Source organism: Armigeres subalbatus, chromosome 2 (assembly GCF_024139115.2).
Source record: "Armigeres subalbatus isolate Guangzhou_Male chromosome 2, GZ_Asu_2, whole genome shotgun sequence".
Lineage (NCBI taxonomy): Eukaryota > Metazoa > Arthropoda > Insecta > Diptera > Culicidae > Armigeres > Armigeres subalbatus.
This window is the reverse complement of record NC_085140.1, coordinates 323,416,400-323,433,984: the sequence shown is the minus strand read 5'-3', so window position 1 is coordinate 323,433,984 and position 17,585 is coordinate 323,416,400. Positions and strand designations below refer to the sequence as shown.

General features: G+C 40.1%; 1 pseudogene; it reads right to left on the bottom strand.

Annotated features, from left to right (window-relative positions):
- The window catches only part of LOC134209916 (homocysteine-responsive endoplasmic reticulum-resident ubiquitin-like domain member 2 protein), a 43,229-nt pseudogene that overhangs the window by 5,479 nt on the left and 20,165 nt on the right, over positions 1-17,585 (bottom strand).

The following is a 17,585-nucleotide window of genomic DNA, read 5'->3' as shown; positions in this document are numbered from 1 at the left end:
AAATGAACAAATACACCACAGTTATGAGAATTCCAACCCGACACATGCTGAAGAAAATGTCCAACCAGTCGCGATTTTCCTGCTCTTCGACAACGATGTTCGGAAACCTTCGAGCCGGAGCGGCTGCAGCACCTCCCGCGGCTGGTGCCGCTGCTGGCGCAGCTTGTGCTGCTGCCGCCGTGTCCTGAGGAACGTTGGCAACCGTTCCTGCGGCTGCCGCCGTCGTTGTCGTTGCGGGTGAGCTCGAGGGCGAACTGCTAGCACTTGAAACACCTGCTCCGACGGCTGGTGTTGTCGATGGCGGTACGGGGCTCGGTATTGTTGGTTGACTAGATGGCCCGGGTGATACACTTGTTGCCGGCGAGGGGCTAGACGGTATGGTGCCGCTTGATGTGATCGGAGCTGGAATGCTACTGGCCGAAGGCATTGACGTCGAGCTCATTGTGGACAGGTACGGATAGTAGGCCAGGTTGGGAAGGGTCTGTGCGAAAATAGGATTTTGGCTAGGCTGTGCTGCTTCAGCGACATTAGTTTGGGGACTAGCTTGAGGGGTGACAGGGTTGGCTGGGTTTGAAGGGCACTCGCGTACAACGCTTGAGGATTTTGCCGTTGGATATCCTGAAATTGTAGAAGGCATGGTTGGTTCCGCAACGCTTCAAAAAGATGCATTAGGAAACTTACACATTCATGTATTGATTAAGATACTGCATATAGGCCTGCTGCATCCAAATTTTTGCCTAGCCATATGTTGACCCATGATGTAGTCAGCCGAAGCCGGTGGGATGGGGCTGGCGTTAATCGCAGTCGGTAAAGTGTTAAGATTTTTGACTGCTGGCTGGGTTCGCTTTGTCGTAGACCGTCCGTCCCAAACTGGGAACTAATGGTCCCAGATTCAGGGAGATCGTGCCGATTCCACTCTGGAGCCAGGTGTCGTCGTAGATGTGGCACTTGGCTCATTTTGGCTTTGGTGACATATTCGCTTCCGTGCTGCTACTAGCGGCAGATGACCCTCCTGAGTTGAAGTCCCTGTGACGGTTGTTTTTCGGTGTGAATACTAAGTGTACTGTGTGAGCGTCTTGGCCATCGTAGTGTCGAAGAATGTCCTTAAGAACAACACTATCGCCTAATAACTGACCGGAGTAGATGAGTTTCTGCTCGTCTGTACTCTGAAAAAAAATGAATAAATGAAAAGGACACGTCAGTGCAATTGAAAAAAAAAAATACCACACCGCTCTCTATAGCTTGGAGTTTTAAATACAATAATTTCACCTCTCCGGAATCAGCTGTGTCTTATCGTATACAAAGAAACACTTGTGGTCAACACTGTTTGCTTGCTGATGGCGCATTACCAATAATGCAAAGACACGTAGCTTTTGCGTGGCTCGTCTGCACTTGTTATCAGTTGAATGGAAACTAAATTGCAAAACTAACAAAAATGTACAATTCTCCGCGAAGCAATAATAAATTATTTTGGAATCAAAGCATAATTAATTGACGAGACTTTAAAACGTTTTTAAAATTTACTTAGTGAAGGTATTAGTTACCACTGTACTGCTGTAGCTATAGATTCAATTTCACGTCGATTCCAGGTTCTGCTTCTAACACTTAGATGATTCAGCACAACAACGTTCTGGACTGAACTGGCAAGCGGAAAACTCGAGCTACTCGATTCCTTCCTCGATTGACCGGAGCGCTCGGCCGTTTTTTGTTGGTATTGGCCGTCGCGCCAACTTAGTCAATGCGGCTATCAGCTATCAACTGCTGATTAGGTACAACCTCCATATAACAGTATGAGTGGGGGAACGTCGCGTCGTCGCCAGACGTATACCCGATTCCCGTACTTGCATTTTTATTACGAACGTATACCCAACAAGTGCTCATTGTGGAGCAGGGAAGTGACTCTCATTAACTGTATTGAAAAGTATAGAATTAGGAAATTTGAATCGCGTCATGAACCGAATTGTTGTAGCACGTATTTATTTGAAGTACGTATCAAAAAAATAAATATGCGATTTATTCATAGCTCAGTCAAACTTGGTGGATTACAACATTTTACAATTAGACCAATCAAAAAGTATGAGTATAATATAATAAAAACCTATTCACATTTTTAATCACCATACTCCAAAGAGCAAATTTATCTAGCATTCTATTTTTTTATTGTGTTTTGGATTAATAGAAGCCCACATCTCAATGGAGTTTTACGCAAAGGTGACGTAAGGCTACGCAGCTGTATGTAATGGAGTTGTTACTAGCTACCCTATAACCAGAGACCGGCGGAGTGAAAAACTGTCGAAATGGCAACGTATGAAAATGCATGAAATCGTGACAATGATACTGGCAGCACTTGAACTTTTTGCTTGCTTCTTATGGATGCAAAAAGTAAACAAGTCGAAATGGAACCGCTTATGACGGTTTAATTGGAAACAAGATGGCGTCTTCGCCGATCTCTTATTCTAGTATTTCTAGTTGTTACTAGCATATCAAACCCTGCGTTGCTTGGAATCCGCACTTTTGCTTTTCAATTGTTAAATATTGCGGAATCCCATTCTACATTGGTTTGAGCACAATTGTTTTGAATTTCCACTCAACTATATGCTATTTTCAGATTTGGTATCAGGGGTGATTCAACTATGACGTCCACTACTTTTTGATATTTCTAGACCGGGGAGGGGGGTCTCTGTCTCGCTTTTTTGTATACCTAGTATACATACTGTCACAAAATCTTAGACCCTCTCCCCTTCCCTAAAACCTGTGACGTCATTGTTAAACGACCCCTCACCGTGAACTTTTCATATAATCACAGTTATGGAACATCACCTCAGATCATTATTTTCTTTTATTGAATAGTGGTTCTGAGAAGAACGGATTTACTTTAAACCATGCGCCTTTTCAAACATTAACAGCAACCAAGTGATAGTCCGAATGCTGCGAGAAGATATAAATTGCGTGCAATTGCTGTCAACGTCGATCCGCCATTGGTAGCACCGCAACCGCTGCACTTGGCACGGTGTCCCCGGATCAGAGAAACGACTGGTATGACGGCGAATGTGAGCAGTTAGTGGAAGAGAAGAATGCAGCATGGGCGAGATTGCTGCAACACCACACGAGGGCGAACGAGGCACGATATAAACAGGCGCGGAACAGACAAAACTCGATTTTCCGGAGGAAAAAGCGCCAGCAGGAAGATCGAGACCGTGAAGAAACGGAGCAACTGTACCGCGCTAATAACACACGAAAGTTCTATGAGAAGTTAAACCGTTCACGTAAGGGCTTACGTGCCACAGCCCGATATGTGTAAGGACATAAACGGGAACCTTCTTACGAACGAGCGTGAGGTGATCCAAAGGTGGCGGCAGCACTACGAAGAACACCTGAATGGCGATGTGGCAGACGAAGATGGCGGTATGGTGATGGACCTGGGAGAACGCGCGCAGGACATAATTTTACCAGCTCCGGATCTCCAAAAAATCCACGAGGAGATTGGCCGGTTGAAGAACGGCTTTGTTGGGGTTGACCAACTACCAAGAGAGCTGTTTAAACACGGTGGTGAAGCACTGGCTAGAGCACTGCACTGAGTCATTATCATGATTTGGGAGGAGGAAGTTTTGCCGCAGGAGTGGATGGAAGGTGTCTTGTGTCCCATCTACAAAAAGGGCGATAAGCTGGATTGTAGCAACTACCGCGCAATCACATTGCTGAACGCCGCCTACAAGGTACTTCTCCCAAATTTTATGTCGTCGACTAGCACCAACTGCAAGGGAGTTCGTGGGGCAGTACCAGGCGGGTTTTATGGGCGAACGCTCCACTACGGACCAGGTGTTTGCCATTCGCCAAGTACTGCAGAAATGCCGCGAATACAACGTGCCCACACATCATCTATTCATCGACTTCAAAGCCGCATATGATACAATCGATCGGGACCAGCTATGGCAGCTAATGCACGAACACGGTTTTCCGGATAAACTGACACGGTTGATCAAAGCGACGATGGATCGGGTGATGTGCGTAGTTCGAGTTTCAGGGCATTCTCGAGTCCCTTCGAAACCCGCAGAGGGTTACGGCAAGGTGATGGTCTTTCGTGTTTGCTATTCAACATCGCTTTGGAAGGTGTAATACGAAGAGCAGGGATTAACACGAGTGGTACAATTTTCAATAAGTCCGTCCAGCTATTTGGTTTCGCCGACGACATAGACATTATGGCACGTAACTTTGAGAAGATGGAGGAAGCCTACATCAGACTGAAGAGGTATGCTAAGCGGATCGGACTAGTCATCAACACGTCGAAGACGAAGTACATGATAGGAAGAGGTTCAAGAGAAGACAATGTGAGCCACCCACCGCGAGTTTGCATCGGTGGTGACGAAATCGAGGTGGTAGAAGAATTTGTGCATTTGGGCTCACTGGTGACTGCCGAAAAATGACACCAGCAGAGAAATTCGGAGACGCATAGTGGCTGGAAATCGTACGTACTTTGACTCTGCAAGACGCTCCGATCGAATAGAGTTCGCCGCCGTACCAAACTGACAATCTGCAAAACGCTAATTAGGACCGGTAGTCCTCTACGGACACGAGACCTGGACGATGCTCGTGGAGGACCAACGCGCACTTGAGTTTTCGAAAGGAAAGTGCTGCGTACCATCTATGGTGGGGTGCAGATGGCGGACGGTACGTGGAGGAGGCGAATGAACCACGAATTGCATCAGCTGTTGGGAGAACCATCCATCGTTCACACCGCGAAAATCGGACGACTGCGATGGGCCGGGCACGTAGCCAGAATGTCGGACAGTAACCCGGTGAAAATGGTTCTCGACAACGATCCGACGGGCACAAGAAGGCGAGGTGCGCAGCGGGCAAGGTGGATCGATCAGGTGGAAGATGACTTGCGGACCTCCGTAGACTGCGTGGTTGGCGACGTGTAGCCATGGACCGAGCCGAATGGAGAAGACTCTTATATACCGCACAGGCCACTTCGGACTTAGTCTGAATAAATAATAATAATGATGTCAACTTCGGCACTTTCGATTTTCGCAATCGCAAAGTGTACCCCGGTATAGAAAACACAGACGTAGTTCTACGTTAAAAAGTACATCGAATAACTTGATCACGGTGTGCCAGTAGACCATTATTATAAAATAAAAATGTCCATCAAAACCAAGTACAGGGCTCGATTTCTGTAGTTATTCTGCACTTTGGACTTGGACTTTTGACCCTCCATTTTGTTTTTAGCAAATCAAACACAAATAGGGTAACCGGCGGTAATGTCGGCCCTGGATGTAACATTTTCTCATCACGCAAATTAACAAATATTTGAGCAGTAAAATAAATCGATTTGTAGGGAGATGTCAACCACTGCACTATGGTCCAGGATACAGATTTACGCGGAACGATGCATTTTGCGCCAAAACTATATTTTTTAGAAAAAAGTGTTGTTCTACAAAATTATTCGGAATAGTAAGGCCATCATTATGGTGCTATCAAAAATAGGGTGGCCCATTTCTCGGAATACTGACATGTAATGATCTGCAAAGTTGTAGCACAGCTTTAATTCCAATAAATTTTTCTAAAAAAGCTTTTTATGTAGCTCTTAAGTTGGCTGATTTAGAGCAATTTTACCCACTTTGATTAGGGTGCACCTAAAAAACAGTGTTCTTGATCTGAGGCATTCCACGGGGGCATGTCAGTCGATCCTGAGCGACCATTTCGAAAATATTTGAAACTCTGCACAGTTTTTCAATTTCATCTAAATCGTCATTTTTCGATATCAAATCTTCATATTGAGTCACGACTAACTTTTCAAAAGGGTGTATGTGAAAATGGTTCAAAATATTTAAAAAGCTGCACAGCAAAACGGAATGTTCGATTGTTATGATTTTTCAGCAAAGTTAGACAACTAAATGGTGATTCTTAAGAAAATGTGCACAGTAAAAAAATTTTTTTTGCCTTTAAAATATCATTTTGTCACAAAAACTCAAATATCTCAAAACCCTATCTTTTTTCGAACGTATTTTTTAGGGAAAACGGTCCATTATATTAGCTATCTACCATAAAAATTTGGTGATGGTAAACTAATAAAACAAAAAGTTATGACATTTCAAACATTTCACAATTTTCACATTTAGTAAAAAAAATTTTTTCTGTGTAAGTTATTTCGAGAATTGCAGTTTGATGCAGATTTTATGGTTAAGGGACGTGAGTTAAACAAGGTGTTTTCAGGATATTTTGATTTAATTATTCATAGCATCTATAAGAAACTTAGACACGATCCAGTGTTGTGATCAAAAGTATTGATAGTGTTATAATTTTCATTGCACGTGATCTGGCGAAAAATTCTTTTAATAGTGTTGAAACCTGTTGATAATAACGTTGATAGAAACATATCAGAAATGTTATTTTAAGACAAAAGCTGCAAAATCAAAGATTTATATACACGTGTACGTCTATAGTTTACCTGCAAAAAATATACCTCTTAGAGAATAGACTTTATGATCGGGAGGAAACGGGTATCTTCAACAACAACAAATGCATGATAGGTACATACCATGACAATGCTCACGAAAAAGCAAAAAAAATTACTACACCTAAGGTTGTTAAAGATCTTATAGTAATTTTTTTCGTCAAGCAATCCAAAAACGATTAATGATGACGACTTTGAAAGAAGCGTACACACGCTTCAAGGAAATTCACGATAATATTAAAATAGGTTTTTCCTCATTTGCAAGCCTTCGGCCAAGGCAATGTAAGCTTCTTTCCAATTCAGGAACACATAATGTGTGTGTGTGCACAACCCATGAGAATATTAATCTTATTTTACATAGTTTGAAAAGAATCAATTTAACAAAGGATATTAAAATGTTAACTGGTAGTCTTTTGTGTGAAAATACAACATCAAATTGCTATCTACGATCTTGTTCGGATTGTCCAGATTCTTCATCATTGGAAAATACTTTATTCGCTGAGTTTGAAGAAAATATATTGATCAGTTATCATTTGAGCAATGGGTGACCACGGATAGGTGTGACATAGAAACTATTGTAAAACCTGTAGATGAGTTTGTGTCATATTTTTGCTTGAAATTAGAAAGTTTAATCCCTCACGATTTCATTAAAACAGAACAATCCAGCTTTTAAAAAATACGAAAAATACATTACAAAATGGTGAATTTTTAGTCATTTGTGATTTTCTGAAAATTACAGCTTTGTATTGCAAGATGAAGTGCAGTCCCATCACTGGAACGTACAACAAGCTACAATTCATCCATTCGTTATTTATTTTAATGGAAGTACGCAAATTGAACACTTAAGTTTTATTATAATTTCGAAGATTTAAGACACGATTCAGTATCCGTAAACTTGTTCATTGAAAAATGATTAACTTTTACGCGTTGATAAGCATAAAGAAGTCAAAAAGATATATTTCATGTCTGATGGAGCAGCGTCGCAGTACAAAAAATCGTAAGAATTTAAAACAATGTACGGAATTGATGCAAAATTGCATTTTTTGCTACATCACATGGCAAAGGTCCTTGTGATGCTATTGGAGGAACAATAAAGCGCATGGCCACAAGAGCAAGTTTAGCCAAAGAACGTGCGTGAGCATCCAATTAAAACTGCGAAAGAACTTTTTGATTGGGCAAATCGTAGAAAAGAAAAGATTTAACCAAATTATCATTTTGTTTTACTACTACTGAAGAGTACGAAATAAAGGCTTCAGAGCTCAGCGAGCAATTTAATAACGCGAAAAACGATCCAAGGAACCCAAAAATTTCACTGTTTCATTCCATTGTCGGAAAATAAAATTAAAGCAAAACTATACTCAAACTGTGCTGATAATAATTCAAAAGTGTTCGATATTTTAAAAATTTGAATAAAAATAAATAAAAATAAGTATTAATAAACTGTTTTCATGATATCATAACCCATACCAAAATTCAAACCCAAAACTCTTAGAGTTTCTATAACAACATTAATGTAACTGCCACATTTAATTTAATACTTAGGATAATATTAATTCATTTTATTTATTTATACATATAATATTTATACATATAATATACATAATATCGATGAATACATAAATATGGAATATCATACAAAACAACTTGTTTAACTCACGCAAGGCCCTTTAACAATAAAATCAGCATCAAAACTGGATTCTTGAAAAAAATACACGGAAATTTTTTTTGTTTACTATATGTGAAAATTGTGAAATGTTTTGAAATGTCATAACTTTTTTGTTTATTAGTTTACCATCACCAAATTTTTATGGTAGTTAGCTAATATAATGGACCGTTTTCCCTAAAAAAAATTACGTTCGAAAAAAAGATAGGGTTTGAGATATTTGAGTTTTGTGACAAAATGATATTTTTAAAGGCAAAAAAATTTTTTTTTATCTGTGCACATTTTCTTAAGAATCACCATTTAGTTGTCTAACTTTGCTGAAAAATCATAACAATCGAACATTCCGTTTTTGCTGTGCAGCCTTTTTAAATATTTTGAACCATTTTCACATACACCCTTTTGAAAAGTTAGTCGTGACTCAATATGAAGATTTGATATCGAAAAATGACGATTTAGATGAAATTGAAAAACTGTGCAAAGTTTCAACTCAATAGAAAATCATGAATTAAAATTTTTCTTAAATTTTGATGCTGTTGCTTGGAATCGCTCATCTACTTTTATTTGTTTTCGATTTTTTGGAAAAGTCATCTCCAGGTGACTTTTAGAGCTCAAAAATGCAACTTTTGATGGGTAAATATGCTCAATATCCTTTGCCGATCAAAAGCTATATTGGTTTTTTTTGTCAAAATTACATTTTTCTTTCAAAAGTCTCCGATTAGGGCAGACCAAAACAAATATGTTTATACGGCTTTTGAAAGCGAAATTCATATTCTTAGTTATGTCAAAAAATTGAAGATATGTTATTTTTTTATCTAAAGTTTTACCAATTTTACTAAAGTCATATTTTTCAAGTAAATTGATATAACTCGACAACGGAAGAAGATACAGACAATGTTCTCATAGCAAAACACGCGTTTTGAAAAGCCCCAAAAGTAACAGAAGGTGACATTAAGAAAAAAAAATGAAATCAACAGCTTCAACACTTCTTTGACTATTAAAAGCAATTATCTTTCGTGAAAAGTCACCTTGATTCGTTTTTTTAGCAGCCATGTTTCGTTGACTTTCACAGGCAGGCTGTGCAAGAGAGTTTTCTTTTGTCCAATAAAAAAGTTTTAAACTTGACGATATCGCGTCTGATCATCACCTCCTCATCGGCGAAATACGCCTGCGCATTGCACGGATTCGTCGGCAGGAGGAGAGAGTTGGACGACGGTTCAACACACGCCGACTGGAAGATGCCATGGTGAAACGGTCCTTCGTTGAAGAACTGGAGACCTGGAGGGAGATAGAGGAGCAAAGAGAAGCCAAAGCCGCGATAGAGCGATCAAAAACCAGAGGAGCCAAAGTGTTAGCTCGTCAACGATACTCGGCTCTTGAGAAGGAAGTAAAACGCTCATATCGACGGGACAAGCGAACGTGGGCAGAAGCTCTGGCCGCTACGATATCTCAAGACGCTTAAGCGGGGCGAAGATGAATGCAACGATGTCTGTGAAAGACGCGAATGATCAGTTATTGACCAATTCAAGTGACCAGCTGAAACGCTGGTTCGAGCACTTTGAACAACTTTTTCAAGTGCCAGCCAGACCACCACCACCTCGGCACGATCTGCCAAGGATTCGACGTATAACACGCGTCAATACCGAAGCTCCATCACTGCTAGAGATTCAAACAGCCACCCAAATAATGAAATCGAATAAATCCCCAGGGTAGATCGCATATCAGCCGAGATGCTTAAAGCTGACTCCATGACATCCGCTCAACTACTGCATCGTTTAGTCCGTAATATCTGGGACACCGCAGCTTTCCCGGTCGACTGGATACAAGGTATCTTAGTGAAGGTACTTTAAAAGGGTGACCTGGCTGTATGCGATAACTGGCGAGGCATTATGTCAGGGCTGCCCAACGTACGGCCCGCGGGCCGGATGCGGCCCTCGGCTCCATTTTTTTGTGGCCCGCAGCGCGTAAGAAAAATAAACTCAGATTCGGCCCGCTAGCTTTTCTAGCTGGCTCGGGAAGCTATATTTTATTATTCATTATTTAATACGTAAGTTTTTGATCAAATCTTGAAACGTTTCCAATAAAGATTGGCATGAGTAGTGTACGTTCCCGTTGAAAAAAGGAAGACCGGTTTGCTCAATTTATTCAGAAAGTTTTGCAATATTCAAAGAATAAAATCTGAATCCAAGCATTCCATGAAATATATATATATATATTTTTTTTTTTTTTTTTTTTTTTAATAACTAATTTTATTTGCTAATTATCTAATACATGCATTCATCTCTTAGACTAGGTGTTCCGTGTTTTCTTAACACTATCATCCTTATTTGCTATGTTACTTTTTAGTTATTATTAATACATTTCAATTGCCTCTGGCAGTTAGAATATTCCTTTGGTTGAATTGAACCATGTAGGAATTACAATGTTTTCAACTTAAACTAAACTTAACCTATTTTATACTAAGGGTACAAGGAGTTAATCGTTGCAATAGAAGATTGCAACGATTTTTGTCTAAAATTGGAAATTATTTTGTTGGACATTTGTTGCAATGTCTCAATATTAGAAATTCTATGAAGTTCATTGGTACTATACCACGGAGGCAACTTCAGAATCATTTTCAAAATTTTATTTTGAATCCTCTGGAGTGCCTTCTTTCTGGTATTGCAGCAACTAGTCCATATTGGCACAGCATACAACATGGCAGGTCTAAAAATTTGTTTGTAAATCAAAAGTTTGTTCTTAAGACAAAGTTTTGATTTTCTGTTTATAAGTGGATATAGACACTTAATATATTTGTTACATTTGGCTTGAAGGCCTTCAATGTGATTTTTGAAAGTTAATTTTTAATTTAGCAGAAGTCCTAAATATTTAGCTTCGCTGGTCTAGTCTAATTGGTCTAATTGGAACCCCATTCATAGTGACAATATGTCTGCTAGAAGGTTTCAAATAAGAAGCTCTCGGCTTATGTGGGAAAATTATAAGCTGAGTTTTGGAAGCATTCGGGGAAATTTTCCATTTTTGCAAGTAAGTGGAGAAAACATCCAAACTTTTGCAATCTACTACAAATGACACGAAGGCTTCGCCCTTTGGCTGAAAGGCCCGTGTCATCTGCAAACAAAGATTTTGACACCCTGGTGGTAAATCAGGTAAGTCAGAAGTAAAATGTTATACAATATGGGCCCCAGTATGCTGCCTTGGGGACACCAGCCCTTACAGGTAAAACTATCAGATTTAGTATTCTGATAGTTTACCTGCAGTGAACAATCTGATAAATAATTTTGGATCAGTTTAATGATGTACAGAGGAAAATTAAAATTCATCAATTTTACAATCAAACCTTCATGCCAAACACTGTCAAATGCTTTCTCTATATCAAGAAGAGCAACTCCAGTCGAATATCCTTCAGATTTGTTGAGCCGAATTAAGTTCGTTACTCTTAATAACTGATGAGTGGTTGAATGCCCATGGCGAAAACCAAATTGCTCATCAGCAAAAATAGAATTGTCATTAATATGAACCATCATTCTATTTAAAATAATCTTTTCAAACAGTTTGCTTACTGAAGAAAGCAAACTGATTGGGCGATAACTAGAAGCCTCAGCTGGATTTTTGTCCGGCTTCAAAATAGGAACAACTTTGGCGTTTTTCCATTTATCTGCGAAGTTTGCCAATTGAAAACATTTGTTAAGTAAATTAACTAAAAAGGATAAAGAGCTCTCAGGAAATTTTTTGACTAGTATGTAGAAAATATCATCATCACTCTGGCCTTTTTATTTTAATTTTTCTAGTAATAGATCTCACTTCATCTAAATTAGTTCCCAATGAAGGGTCAAAAACATTCTCTTGATTGAGAATGTCTTCGAAGCTCCGTGTAACCTGATCCTCAATTGGACTAGTGAGACCTAGACTAAAATTATGGGCACTCTCGAACTGCTGAGCAAGTTTTTGAGCCTTTTCGCCATTTGTTAATAAAATTTTATTTCCCTCTTTAAGCGCTGGAATTGGCTTTTGAGGTTTCTTAAGAATTTTCGTTAATTTCCAAAAGGGTTTCGAACTGGGATCCAACTTCGAGACATTATTCTCAAAGTTGGTATTTCTCAGAATAGCGAAACGTTTTTTAATTTCATTTTGCAAATCTCGCCAACTAACTTTCAACGCGGGATCGCGAGTTCTTTGATATTGCCTTCTTCTCACATTTTTAAGACGGATCAGTAGCTGAAGATCGTCGTCAATAATAATGGAGTTGAATTTAATTTCACATTTCGGAATTGCAATGCCTCTGGCTTCGACAATTAAATTTGTCAAAGATACGAGACCATTATCAATATCACTTTTGGTATCGAGAGGAATATCAACATCAAAATTCCTATCGATATACGTTTTATATAAATCCCAATCAGCAATATGATAATTAAAAATAGAGCTGATTGGATTATAAATATTCTTGTGAGATTTCAAACGTCACAGGAAGGTGATCAGAGTCAAAGTCAGCATGAGTTACCAATTGACCACACAGCTGACTTGAATCCGTTAAAACTAAATCAATTGTAGAAGGATTTCGACTGAAGAAAAACAAGTTGGTCCATTGGGATATTGAATAGTATAATATCCCGCAGAACAATCTTCAAATAAAATTTTACCATTGGAATTGCTTTGAGCATTATTCCATGAACGGTGTTTGGCATTGAAGTCACCAATTACAAAGAATTTTGATTTGTTGCGAGTCAGAATTTGAAGATCAGCTTTCAACAAATTCTTTTGCTGCCCATTGCATTGAAAAGGCAAGTAGGCTGCAATGAAGGAAAATTGTCCAAAATTTGTTTCAACAGAAACTCCCAAGGTTTCAAAAACTTTGGTTTCAAACGAAGAAAATAATTTATGTTTGATACGTCTATTAATGAGAATGGCGACCCCACCACAGGCGCTGTCAAGACGATCATTTCTGTAGATAAAATAATTTGGATCTCTTTTAATGGAGAGTCCTGGTTTTAAATAAGTTTCTGTTATAATGGCAATATGCACATTATGAACTTTTAGGAAGTTGAATAATTCATCTTCCTTACCCTTTAGAGAGCGGGCATTCCAATTTAGAACTTTCACACAATTATTTGGATCCATTGAAACGGAGTCCGATAACAATTTTTTGTGTGTACTTTATACCAACCTGAACAGCTTCTGGTATGGTATTTGCTTTGAACATTGCATCAATCATGTGATGCAATTGTTCAGTTAAAAATCAAAATCGGAAGCAGTCATGCTACCTGAATCGGCAACATGACCCTTATTTTCCGTTGGGACATGGGTATAAACCTCATTTTCAGAAGAGAAATTTTGTCTACCAGCAGCGATGTTTGCATACGTAGGTACATTGGAAAATTGGAATTTACTGAAGTGCTTGCTACCCGTTGACGAGCAGCAAAATTTGTTTGTGAATTGTGGTGGGTATGAATTGCTCGACCGGTAACCGGTTTCGAAATTTGAGCGTTTGAAAATTTCTACCCGTCGAATCTGGGATCCGATTGGAATTTCCTGTCATCAATTTTGCACGGGAATTCAAAACTTTTGCGTGAAGGGCATTCCCAGAAATTGGATTTATGATTGCCCCACAATTAGCACATTTAAATTTATTGAATCTTCTCTCACAGGACATGCGTCCTTGGCGTGAGAGGTTCCACTACAAATCATGCATTTAGCATCCATGTGACAATGTTTGGTTCCATGACCCCACTTTTGGCACTTACGGCACTGGGTGGGGTTTTGGAAATTTCCCCCAGGCCTGCGGAAATGTTCCCATGTAACACGGACATGAGACATAATACAGGCCTCTCCAAACTTTTCATATTATTTAGTTCACTTTTGTTAAAATGAACTAAATAAAATTCTTGAGAAATGCCCCTCTGGGAAGTACCGGAGTGGGATTTCTTTTTCATCTTAATTACTTGGACTGGTGAAAATCCAAGTAATTGAGAAATTTCAATTTTAATCTCATCCAGTGATTTATCATCACTGGGGAGACCTTTCAAGACGACTTTGAACAATCGCTCAATCGACTTTGAACAATTCCATGAAATATGATATTTGAGAAGGCTCAGGTACGAAACAAAATTTGGTAGAACTTCAAATGTAGGGCGCTCAATCAATTTAAATTTACATTCCTTGATTTAAATTATTGGTACAAAGGATTATAGAAACAACAACTCTCTTCACTCAAGAAAATACGAAGTCAGAAAATGCAGTACGGGCCAGTTTTGCTGTTAGTAGGATCTTGGCAAAACGGATAAATTTTTTCCAGGATCGAGAGCTTGTTAAGGAAAGCATTTAGGTTCTGGTTTACACCATCGTAAGTCTCAAGGAAATAGCCTCCTTCAGAAGCATTAGTTTGCGCGGAACACGGTGAAGAGTAAAAGTTTCCACAGAAGATTTGAAAGCTACGTTACGTGAAATTCTCTCGCAAACGATGAAAATACTGACGTGTAAAACGTGGCATAGAGATGAGACAGCCCGGGTTGCAAGCTTCTCTAATAAAGATAAAAAGAAACGTGGCAAAATTGGCTGTGTTTATAAGAGGAATTGATGATCATTTTCGAATGACAGAGAAATTGGCAGCTTCGAACCCTACGCAGGGAACAACTAACGGAAAACCCTGAGGGCTGATATGACCTATGCGAAGGAACAATTTTTCTCCTTGGAAAACTTAAGTGACCTTACGATTGATGCAGCACCAGCAATCAATGACAGGAAATAACAATGGCGTTGTGGCAATTCTAAGCATGGAAAAGCAATCACAAAGATATGGCGGTATTCCCTGCCATACTGCATATTCACCAATAGAATCGATATGCGAAAACGATCAATATTCCTCAAGTAATGACGTTTGTTATGAAGACAATCAACTTTATCAACGTTAGGGATATCAACCATCACCAATTATAAATGATGTTAATGGAAATGATGAATATGAAGACTTCCTGTATTATTGCGAAGTTCATTAACTACGCCTTGGTACTATGCTTAAGAGATTTTTTTTTCGAAAGGAAATGGAACTATTTTTACAAGATAAAGGAAAACCACTACTCGAGCTGAATGATCCTTGGCTTAACTTTTCTAGCAGATATAGCCAAACATATCAATGACTAGAACATGAAGCACTTTGGCCCAGTGGGTTGCAGAAATCTGGTACATTTCTCTCATCCCGTTGAGAACAGTTCATGCAAATATGCTGGTAAAGTAACGAATTTCCCATTTTATCAACACAGTTTACCGATTTGAATAATTTACCTGAAATGCTTCAAATGGATTCCTCATGCAACGATCGAATTTAGTTTTTTTTAGATAATTTGGAAAATTTAAAAAAAGTTATGTGCCGAATATTTTCTGGCCCGCCAGCAAGTGTAAATTTTAAAAATTGGCCCGTGGCGTGAAAAGGTTGGGCAGGCCTGCATTATGTTGTTGTGTATCATTCCCAGTTCTTTTTTTTTTGTCTTTATTTAGGAGACTTGCAGCCCGAGGCTGGCTCGTCTCCGCTCTCAAAGTTCTATGCAAAGTTATTCTAGCCCGGATTCAGGAGAAGATCGATGCCGTGCCGGAAGATCCTGTGTGGACCATATTGTCACGATCCGTATCATTCTGGAGCAGGTCAACGAATTCAAAGAGTTCTTTAATTGGTATTCATTGACTTCGAAAAAGCTTTCGACCGTCTCAATCACGAGACTATGCAGGGCGCCCTGAGACGCAAGGGGGTTCCTGAGAAAATCATCGGCCTCATTGAGGCACAGTACGAAACCTTTTCGTGTAGAGTGCTGCACAATGGTCTTGTCCGACCCTATCCGGGCCGTAGCTGGTGCGAGGCAAGGATGTATTCTATCACCGTTACTGTTCGTAATCGACGAGATTCTGGTAGGTGCGATTGACCGTGAACCAAACCGCGGGCAGCTTATAACCATGGAGCATCTAAACGACTTCAAATTGGCTGATGACGTTGTACTCCTCGCTCAACGGCGCTCTGACATGCAGAATAAGCTCAACTACCTTTCCGAGCGCTCCTTCTTCTTCTTATTGGCATAACATCCCCACACTGGGACAGAGCCGCCTCGCAGCTTAGTGTTCATTACACAGTTATTAACTGCGAGGTTTCTTAGCCAGGTTACCATTTTTGCATTCGTATATCATGAGGCTAACACGATGATACTTTTATGACCAGGGAAGTCGAGACAATTTCCAATTCGAAAATTGCCTAGACCGGCACCGGGAATCGAACCCAGCCACCCTCAGCATGGTCTTGCTTTGTAGCCACGCGTCTTACCCAACGGCTAAGGAGGGCCCCTAGCGCTCCTCTTCGACAGGTTTAGTCATCAACGTCAACAAAACCAAATCGTTGGATGTAAACACGGTGACCCCTTCCAGTTTCACAGTAGCCGGGCAACCAGTGGAGAATGTTGAAAGCTTCCAGTATCTTGGTTGCCAAATGACGGATCAAGATGCAAGGGCTGCCTTTGCGAGTTTAAGAAATATTTGGAAAAACAGGCAGATAAGTGAACGCACCAAAATACGAATTTTAAACTCTAACGTGAAATCTGTGCTGTTATACGCTAGCGAAACATGGTGTGTATCCGTGGAGAACACTCAACGGCTGCAGGTGTTCATCAACAGACACCTGCGGTACATCATTCGGGCTTGGTGACCTCACAACTGGATCTCAAACAACGAGCTCCATCGTCGTTGTCACCAGAGGCCAATAGCAACAGAAATACGGGATCGGAAGTAAGGCTGGGTCGGCCACACCCTACGTAGTGGCGGAAACGAAATCTGTAAACAAGCTTAGACTGGAACACAACACAGCGGGACATCGCAGCAGAGGCAGACCTAGAGGCTCATGGTGGCGAAGCCTCAATAAAGAAATAAAAGAAGTCGACCGAAATCTAACCTGGCAACATAGATGGACAACGCTCAGGATGGAGATCTTTCAAGTCGGCCCTACACCACCGGAGGTGTACAGGATCAGGTACAGGTAAGTTGTAGTGCATATTTGGTTTCATCACTAACATCGGTTTGACACTTGTAGTACCGGTACTTTGGTACTTGTTTGAAATGATGTTCTAGGATCTACGAATTGTCTTGGAGTTTGAATCGAAGAGCCTACAGAACCAACCACGTCTTCCATGATGTCCCCAGTCGCAGTATCAACCCAATTATGTCCACTGAGTATTTGTCTTCTATTTGCGTTAAAATTCGCTTTAATTCCGTTAACCCCCGTAACGCTGGGTAGACACCTTTGCATGGTGTGTTACGGTGTATGATCTACCACGGTCACATTGTCAGCTACAGGCAAATCCTGACCCAACGAAAAACTTCCCCAATATCCAAATCCGTGGTATTTAGGAGCGTGTCGCTGAGTCGGGGGCCTCTCATTAGGTAAGTACTAAATCAACACTTTCTTCCCCTCTTCATGTAATCCTCATGCTTTGGTGT